This window comes from Anthonomus grandis, chromosome 9, assembly GCF_022605725.1.
Source record: "Anthonomus grandis grandis chromosome 9, icAntGran1.3, whole genome shotgun sequence".
Taxonomy (NCBI): Eukaryota; Metazoa; Arthropoda; class Insecta; order Coleoptera; family Curculionidae; genus Anthonomus; species Anthonomus grandis.
The window spans coordinates 10,197,272-10,207,206 of NC_065554.1; the positions used below are offsets into that span (position 1 = coordinate 10,197,272).

General features: G+C 35.7%; 1 long non-coding RNA gene across 1 annotated transcript; it reads right to left on the reverse strand.

Moving 5' to 3' along the window:
* Positions 1-4,217: 4,217 nt before the first annotated feature.
* On the reverse strand, positions 4,218-5,278 carry LOC126740369 (uncharacterized). The gene is made up of 4 exons (XR_007661887.1): positions 5,114-5,278; positions 4,794-5,057; positions 4,575-4,743; positions 4,218-4,518 (listed from the first exon to the last, which is right to left on the reverse strand). It is a non-coding gene; the product is annotated as an uncharacterized LOC126740369 (long non-coding RNA).
* Between the last annotated feature and the right edge of the window lie 4,657 nt (positions 5,279-9,935).

The following is a 9,935-nucleotide window of genomic DNA, read 5'->3' on the forward strand; positions in this document are numbered from 1 at the left end:
CATTATCTACATCAATTTAACGTTGAATATAGACTCCATTAAAGAGTATCTTATCATAGTTTATTTAAAAATTTAATTAATTTGTTTGATTTATATTAAGGGGGAACACTAGTTTTGTTTTCTGTCTGTCATAATAAATGTTTGTTGTAACAACATTTTTAATTATTTATTTATTTAGCAGTTTATTTCCAACAGGCAAACCCCAGTTACAGGAAAATCTACAATTAATGTTTTGAAAGTGTAAACAAGTATTAAATTACTATAAATTAAATAACAAATAGAAAGAAAAATAAGGAAAACTTAAATTACTATAGTAACATCATGTATATATCAAAATTAAAGGAGATGTAAATTAACATTAGAATAAACAAAGAAAGGGATTCATGGGACAAGGGAAAAAAGGAAGAGAAAAGGAATTATGGTAACTGTTGGTTTGTCAGAGACAAAACTATGTCCTTTGTGGAGCATACAAATATGTCACAGGTTGATGATACTGAATTAAAAATTCTGCACATTTGATATAAGGGATCCTGAAACCTAATGTTAGTTCTGGCGCGATCTAAAGCAAAAGGGATATTTGCTTTAGAAGCAAATCGTGCATGAAATAGAATATCGTTCAAGAGAGGAGAAGAATTTATTTGATTATTGACCAACTTCCATAAGAATGTTAAAAAATGAATTGTTCTCCTCATGGCCAGAGATTGCAGATTAAATCTACCTAACATCAGATCATGATCATGTCCCCTAACAGGATATATTCCATCCTCACGAAACATAAGAAACTTTAAAACCCTTCTCTGAACACTCTCGATGTAGCCAACATGACATTCATGGAAAGGACACTACACCAAGAAACCGTATTCCAGTCTTGATCTAACAAAGGAAAAGTACAATAGTTTTATTGAGTTTAAGTTGTTAAAGAGTCGGCTATTTCGAATGACAAAACCCAGAAGTTTCAACAAGGAGGTCACTGTCTGTTCAATATGTGGCACAAATGTCAGCCTATCGTCGAATACAACCCCTAGATCTTTAATAGAAGTACTTCCACAGAGGATTTGATTGTCTATATTGAAATTAAACAAAACAGGATCCTTGGTTCGGTGAAAGGAGATCACACAGCATTTCGAGATATTAAGACATAACTGATTTCGACTGCACCACCCCCTAATTAGGCCCAAGTTACTCTGTATGAACAAGCAGTCCAAGATACTATTGATACACCAGAATATTGTCAGATCATCAGCATAACCTAGTCTAAGGCAGGAAATCAATTCTATAAGATCATTAATATAAAAGGTAAAAAGAAGTGGGCCGAGATTGGATCCCTGTGGGACTCCAGAAGTTGAAACAAAGGTATTAGATCTGCAACCTTCCACCTCAACAAACTGTAGACGGTCAATAAGGTATGACGAAAGCAACGAAATTAGCCTTTCTGAGAAGTTGAATTGCTTGTTCAATTTTTCCAGCAGAATGCTATGATTTATCTGATCGAAAGTCTTACTGAAATCAGTATACACCACATCAACCTGACTTTTTTTATCGAGAGCTGAAGAAATAAAATGAATTACATTACAGAGGTTAGTGATACACGACCTTTTAGGAATAAAACCGTGCTGATCTATAGAGAGTAGTGATTGAACTTGGGGAAGAATTCTGTTATAAACAATAGTTTCAAAAGTTTTGGAAAAATTGCAAAGTATGGAGATAGGTCGGTAGTTGTCGATTCTGTTTATATCATCTTTTTTGTGAATTGGTATTACTTACATTTCCAGACGCCTGGAAATTTACCAGTTTTCAAAATAAGGTTAAAATATAACATAAAGGCTGACAAAGGACAAACATGCAGTCTTTAGCCACAAAACTTGGAACACTATCTGGACCGGCTGTCAACTTGTTTTTTAGCCTCCGACTAGCAGCAATAATCTCCTCAGTGGTAATTGATGGAAGAATGTTAATGAGGTCTGAGGAATTAGAAGGAGGATACGTTTCTGCGAGGTTGATTGGATCTTTATAGGCATTCTGAAAATATTTTCTGTTCCCTGAAAAGAATTACCATTAGTATCGCACATGATAGACGGAAGTGAAGAGTGACCTTTCTTAGCTCTAACAAAAGACCAAAACGAAGGGATCAGTGACAATATTCTCGTCGGCTTGTGTGAGTGCTTTTGTAAAGTTCCTTGCAAGCGCTGTCAACGTCAGATTAAAAGACTGCAAGATGGACAACCAGTCTGCATCAAGCAACAAATTATACACGAGTGGAAAGTCTGCTTTTCTAAAACTGCTGTAAACTGCTGAAGCCGATTTAAAAGAAATTGTCAAAGCAGGATGATGCAAATCTTCGTCAAAAGGCGGTGATATATTTTTGATGATACTGACGTCGAAATTTGAAGAAACCAAGTCAAAAAGCCTATTATTAACATTTGGAATATTGTTAAACTGCTTAAGACCAAGGATCTCGCATAGGTTGGTCAAAAGCTTGCACTTGACACTGCTAGCTTCGGTTGTCTGATAAGACGGAACATTAAAATCAACAATCATAACGCGTTTTGTGTGGAGCAGATCCAGTGACATAATTGTTTCACACAAGGTCTCAAAGTCTCTCTCGGTTGTGCAAGGAGGGACATAGATTACAAATAAATAAAATACAAAATAACCAAAAGTGAGCTTACAACCTAAAATATCTATAAGTGGTGTGGAGTTAAGGATGTCTTCCAAGTTAACCCTCTTTAGGTGGATGTTGTGAGAAGCTGCGACAAAGCAGCCACCACCACGAGTAGCGGCCACTCTATCCAGCTGTCTGTCAGATCTGAGCACTCTAAATGTTTCTGGACACAATTCAGAGTCGAGAATATCTGGTTAAAGTCACGTTTCGGTGAAGGCAATGATGTCAAAGTCGCACACGGAGATCCCTGTATAAAGCTTATCAGTCTTGGTACGGAGGCCACGTACATTTTGATAACAAAGACGTAGGTGGTGTGAAGTGCTGGAAGGATTTAGTTTTTTGTGGCGATGACAGGCCTGCCATTGTCAAACTTGATGTACAGATTTGTTTCTCCATTGGATCGCTGATGCTCAAGTACGTCCTTGACCTTTTGCAGATCACTCCTCCGACTAGGAGTGAGGTCAGCCTCAACATAAACCGCCTTAGCAGAGCTAAACCTCCTCCGGTTCTTTAGTACATTGGTTACATCAGAATTGTTTGATAGAACTATCTCGAGACATTTACGACTTTTTATGATATTATAAAGTTTTTTTTTTGCAATTTCTACATAAGAATTTAGCATCATTGTATCAAAGATATTCCAAGCAAACAAGCTGACCATAGTTCCACGGCATGCTACTTCTAGCCTTTTAATGTTTTAAGGTAAGCCCATACGGATGTTTGAAAAAGATTGAAAAATATTTGGAAGGTATTCGTTAGTAAAGAAAAAGAAAATGCCATAATTTCTATGAGAGATAACTTCTTTGTGAGCGAAAAGAACTGAAAAGTGTTGATACTATATGGCCTATAGATCAACAGTGGCCTAAATATGCTTGCTTCCTTCAGAAAGACCAGTAACAATCGGAAATACCAATAGTCTTTGATTCTTTTTTAGGTAGTTAGGTTTAGACAACTAAATGTAACCTGGACCCATTTTTTGTAAAAATACTTGATGTTTAAATTTAACAATTGTACGTGCTTTCAAAATTACAGTTTAGAATCCTGTCCAAAGTCAAGTAATTTCCCTAATGTATTTGACTTTTGCTCTATTTTATTCGGTTAGAATCTAATTATTATTAAATTTCATTGAAATTAAAAATAATACTTATGAAAACTACTATTATAGTAGTACGTAAATACATAACATTAGTTTATTTCAAGTATAACCTTTATGACATCATTAATTACCGTATGTCACGTTCTATTTAGGTTTTAAAATATTACTTTATTTTCCTATATCGCAAATGTTCTTTTTCCTGTCTGCGATCAATGTAAAAAACGAGTATTTTTATTAAACACAACCTGACCAGTCAGTCTACAAGAATCAATAAGCCTGCGGCTGAACGGTGTAACGGTACTTTAGCATCATTTTCTGTAAGATTTAGGTACGCTTTCAACAAAACAGATAAGTTATCTTTTATAATTCTTAGTACTTGGTTTGAAGGAGACGTATACAGGTGAAAATGTTAACCATTCAACATTGTTGGCACTTCGGATTGTAATAAAGCTCAATAAATTATTTATAGTAATATTTTATTGAAAAATGGCTGGTAACAAAAACAATAATAATCCTCTATAATCACATAAACTCTACAACGATAAAAAGATAAACGAGCCGAAAATAATTAAATTAATATATCAATGAACCCATCCAATAAAGGTATAGGCCAGTGCAATATATGGCTCAACATCAAAGTTCATCCCCTTCAGAACCTCGCGAAGCTTTTTCATTTCGGGAATATTGTGTAAATGTTCAGCAATCTTTTGGTTTTTGACTGAGGCAATTTCTTGGCGAATCTTTTTCACCGCGGGATCATCTGAAAGGACGACAATTTTATAACCACGTTTAAAGGCATCTACTTATTATTATTACTTTGCTTAGATGCCAACAGTTTAGCAATATTAGTAATTGGAATATTTTTTTGCAAATCCTGAATAAAAGGGTCCAAATTGGGTTTAGCAGTCACTTCATTGGGATCTACTTTTAACGAGGCAATATGGTTTCTTATGCACTCAATTGCTTTACTGATATTAAGTCCATACTAAAAATGTATAATTATTTTTCCATAATAAATAGTATGCTATAACTCACCTCATTAGTCATTTTGTTAAAATCAGCATATTCTGGTGTATTTACTGCCCTATTTACAGCACTTCTCCATTCCTTGCCTTGTAAGTATAAAACAGCTGCCCTAAATCCATCATCATTCTTTAAATGCGTTTGCTCTATCATTTCTAATTTTTCCATAACTTGATGAAATACTTCTGTTGGTGCTATTTTTAAGAAATCAGTTGGAACGCTTTGAATTCCAGAGATAAATAACGCAGCTAGTAAAATTTGTATTTGATACATTTTCTAAAATATATAAAGAATTACTGGTGAATAGTAAAACTAAAAATTTTGTAGTTTACTTTGGGTAAATGCGTCTAAATACAGGAAAGGTCTCAGCACAATTTCGACTGACAGTTATCAGAACTTGGCGTTTACCTGTTGATATATTACTTTGGAAACCACAGATACTTGTTTTTTAAATCACACTAGATCTTATTAAATTACTCGTATGGGTAAGGTATAAGAGAATTAAGGTATAAGGTAAACATACAACTGATCTCGATTTTAACAGAGGTAGGTAAATAGAGACAATAAAAGTCTTGTAGCGTTTCATTGCTTAATGTTAAACTTCAGCAGTTATCTCTTAAAACTCAATTTAACTATTAAAAGAAAACATTTTATTTTAAAAGGATTATAATATTAATTACAAATCAAATTAAAAAAATTTAAATGGACATAGATTAATTTTGCAACACAAAACTAATCTTACAAAACTACCTTAAAACTATATGGTTTATTATATGTATACACTAAACGGTAGAGCTGTCAGGGATTCCCATAGTGGAAGGATCGGTCGTAGATAATAGTAGAGCTATTGTGCTTTTATTAATGGAACGAGAATTACAAACAAAAAACATTTCGCTAATATTTAAAAAAAAAGCTTTAAAATAAATCTATTGAGCAGAAGGAAAGAGAAAACAATGAAGGCAACATATGCCTAATTTTATCTTAAGCCCTCGCTTCCACTCATTTCAGATCTGTTTCGAGCAAACTTCTTAATAACATCTTCTATATTTAGTTGATCGTGTTATAGAATTATTTATTTTTCACTGTTGCTAAAAAATAAAATTTATGTTAACATTAATAAAGCAATTTGTTAATTTTAAATGGTTAAAGACTGAAGCCAATACAATCTGAAATCAATATTTCAGAATTCGATATTTTATGGATATGGAAGAAGACCATTCTACATGCCCCAAGTCTCATTTATTGAAAAAAATATCACTTCCTTATTATTTCCTTAAAAACATTAACACAAAACTGGACAATTGAAATGAAGACTGTAGCACAGAACACAAAACTATAGGTCTGTGAATAGCGTTACGTATGAAAACTTGATGACCATAGATCATGTTAGTGAGACGATGGTGAAAGTCAATTAGGCTACTTCCTTTTATTGTCTGAAGTCTTTGCAATTGCTAAGTAATTTTTTATAGTGCAGGCCCATTACCAAAAAAGTGATGACCAAATAAAATGGTGATAAAATGATGCAATAGTTATTGGCCATCATAATGGCAAGGAGGTCAGGCCCTGGAATCTTAATAGCCATACTAAATAGTGGCCTAAGTCAACTGGATCAGTACCTTGTATTCAAACCGTCACTTGCCCAGCACTTTTATCACTGAGAGATCACCTTGCAGTCATTGCTGTATTTACTACGTTACAGTTAAATTTCACAATTTTCGTATTTTTGAAAAAATACTTTATCAAAAATAAGATATATTGGCTTATCGGGATACTTCGTCTTCGTATCTTCAAGGCAGGGCAACCAAAAAACCAAAGGAAAAAGTGAACAAAAAAAACAAAATTGATATAAAAAAAATTAAAAAAATATTTTTCCATTTTAACTTTGAGACTAGTAAGATATATTGCTTTTGAAAAGAGGTTTAAACAGAATTACTATGTAGGTTTGCGCTAAGATAACAGGAACAGAAAAGCGACAATTTACCATTATTATTAAATCTAAAACTCCTCGATGATTTCCACTTATGGCTGTCTGGAGAGTGAGGCTTAGACTTAGACTGGGAAGGCTTAGATTTGGGCGAGGTGGTACTATTTATTTGGACTGGCGCTTTAGAGGTTTCCAAACATGAATTTATGAGAGTGCCCTGTGGCTACATACTAATATCCTTCAGCCGCTTTAGGTGATTTAAGTTCTGCACACCAATTTTGATATCGGAATGTGCAATGTCCTTGGTTTTTAGCATTGGGAAACATCGGATAAAGTCCGTCGTTCCCAGTTTTTCTTTGATAAAGTGTGTAAGCTGATTTCCGGTAAACGGAGGTGGGATATTTGATACAACCACGTAATGCCATTCCCATCTTTGTTCATTGTGTTGTCCTTCGGTGACGTCGGAACCTCCGGGTCTGGTTTTTCTGTATGATCAGTCTGGCAGGCTATCGTCCTTTTAGTTACAGGTTGGTAACTTTTAACATTAGATTTTTCTTTAGCTAATTGTTCTATGGTGCAAGCCATTTGTTTAACATCTTTCCTCAGATTCTCTACTTCACTTTTTAACTCTTCATTGGAAGAATCATAGACCTGTATCTTTACCGCCTCACCATGGTTGTCCATAAGAATTGATGACAGGTTGAAATTTGCCTGTTTCATATCTCGGATTGAATGGAAAAGAGATTCTTGTCCATTTTCAGAGACAGTATGGAGGCGATGAATGTCATCAATTTTGTCATAGAGATTCTTCCATTTGGAGTCGTGAGAAATTAAAATGTCGTACATCTCTGAAAACACTGGAAGAAGGTACTTTTCTCAGTTGTTGCCCGGAGTGGCCCAATACGTGACCACCATTCCTGAAGGGAAGGCTGCTTAAAAGTTGTTTGGAGAGTTCGAGCTTTGGCAGTTGTACCCAGTAGTTTTTATGCTCAAGCTCCAACCCCAACCAATATCTGATATCCCTTTTCCAACTTTTATTGCAGATACAGCATGTTGGTTTTGGGCCTATGAGTCTGTTGCTGGCCCCCTTCATTATAAGTTAGAGAACCCTTCTTGCAGCGCCTTATTCTGTAATTGGTTTATCTCTGGTCTGGTTTGCTCTTTGGTTAGGTACGCGATATCCTCCCAACAGTTTTGTACATCCTTTGACCTACTCTCAAACTATCCTTGGTGCCCTTTTTCTCATCAGTTGGACACAATAAGTCTGGATACCTAATATCTTTGTAAGTAGGTTGCTTCCAGGCCGAGGCTCAGCGTGCGCTGGCTGCCCTGTTGTCAATTCTCAAGTATGCTCACTGCTACCTCAATCTTCGGTCGTATGGTCGCAGTGTGCCATACTGAGTAGCCGCCTTACCTAAGCCGAGTAACTTCCAGCCCAATGATCACTTTCGCTCCTTAATTACAAAGGGCTGGTCTGGCTGTGTGACCTTCGTTTTTCCATTCTTAGTGCCGTGTGCCCCAGGTTCTGTAGCTTGTCGAATAGGGCATTATGTCTGACTTTCATTAGGAACGCGCCATTCAACAATAGCCTTTTTCCTTTTGATATTGCTTCAGCCCGTACTACTAGATGTAGTGGTGCAGCATATGTAATGATGGGTCTCACGTTTGTTGGAGGCACCCAGTATATTATTTTTGGTGAGAGTTCTCATGATCATACATAAGGATTTTCGTGGCTTTGTTTCTCTTATTTCCTATTACAAGCTTCTAGTATGTGAGTTTTTTTTTTTATCTAGGGTTATCCCTAGATATTTGACCTCATCTTCGGGTCGCAGGTATTCGTCAAAGAGCACTAAGTCGCTTATGGGCTCTAGTTTCTCCTTTTTTAAAGGCAACACTAGGATGGTTGTTGTAGGGTTTATCCTTAGTTGTTCTTCTATGCACCAGTGCTCGACAAGGTTCAGAGCTCTTTGTATTTTTTTAAATACATGAGCCTGATTGCTCCTTCGTACTAATAAAACGATGTCGACCTCGTATCCCACAGCAAAGATATGCTCTTTCTTCAGTCGTATCAGCAGGCTTTCCGATACAAGATTCCACAGTAGTGGTGAGAGTACGCCTCCCTGCAGTTTTCCCCTGCACACCTTGGCTTTTACCATGATGGTTTAGCATTTGGTTGACCCTTATATCCTTACTACATTTATGTTGTTTTGTTTAAAAAGTCAGTGTTAAATTAGGGCATTATATAAAAGTGGGATTTTTATGAATCTTTTAGTCTGCTTTTGTCCCGGTGTTTGAAACCACACGTTATGGGCTTGTTTCATGATTCAGTATTTGACTTTATCTTCAAAGAGTCCTGACACAGTGCAACAGGATGGATCGGGGTTTAATAACTTGTGACTTGACTCTTTCCTACTTCTTACTTCTCATGGTAGCCCTCATGGAGTAATACATGCTAGAGTTCGTTTAATTGGAAATGTGTCCGTCATAAGTCAACTGTCCAAGGCGCTCAAACGGTTTTTTATCAGCATAGATTTCACATCATAAAAAGCGATTACCTTTAAGGCCGCTTGATGTTGAATGGTGATAACTTCTGCCTGGAATACTGTGAGAAAATTCCCCAAACTTATGGCAATATTTATCTGACTTGTCATTTACCCCTTTAGTTGCCTGATTGCTTGTGGTTTGTCTAATCTTTCTTCCTTAGGCAATTGAATTATGTGACAACATGGTTCTTACCATTCTGTACAGCCAAGTTTACTTTTCCCTATTTATGCCACACAGTCTCATGCATCTACCTAGATCTACCTAGAACGTTATTGCCCTGAGGATAGTCTTGTTGATCGGTTATGCTTTTCACATTCTTTGGTTAAAAATAACTTCTAGCTATTTAGCTTCTTTCGAAAACGGCATTTATGTTTCTAAGTATGAAATTTCATATCTCTTTTCTTTATAAAATTAATTGTTACAGGTTTAAACGATTTTGCGACAATCTTGCGCCACTCCAATTATGTTTAGTACATCCTGAATTTTTTTCTGAAACATGAACTATGTTATGTGTCTTTGCCTCTGACTACTATGACCAAGTTGCCTGCAAAGATCAACTATTGCATTTTTTTATTTCTTATTGTTAGTAGTAGTTATATAGTTATACGATCTTTTGTTAGTCGATCGTATATGAAAATTAACCAGTATAATGGCGATAAATTACCTCCTTGAGGGCAGCCTCAACC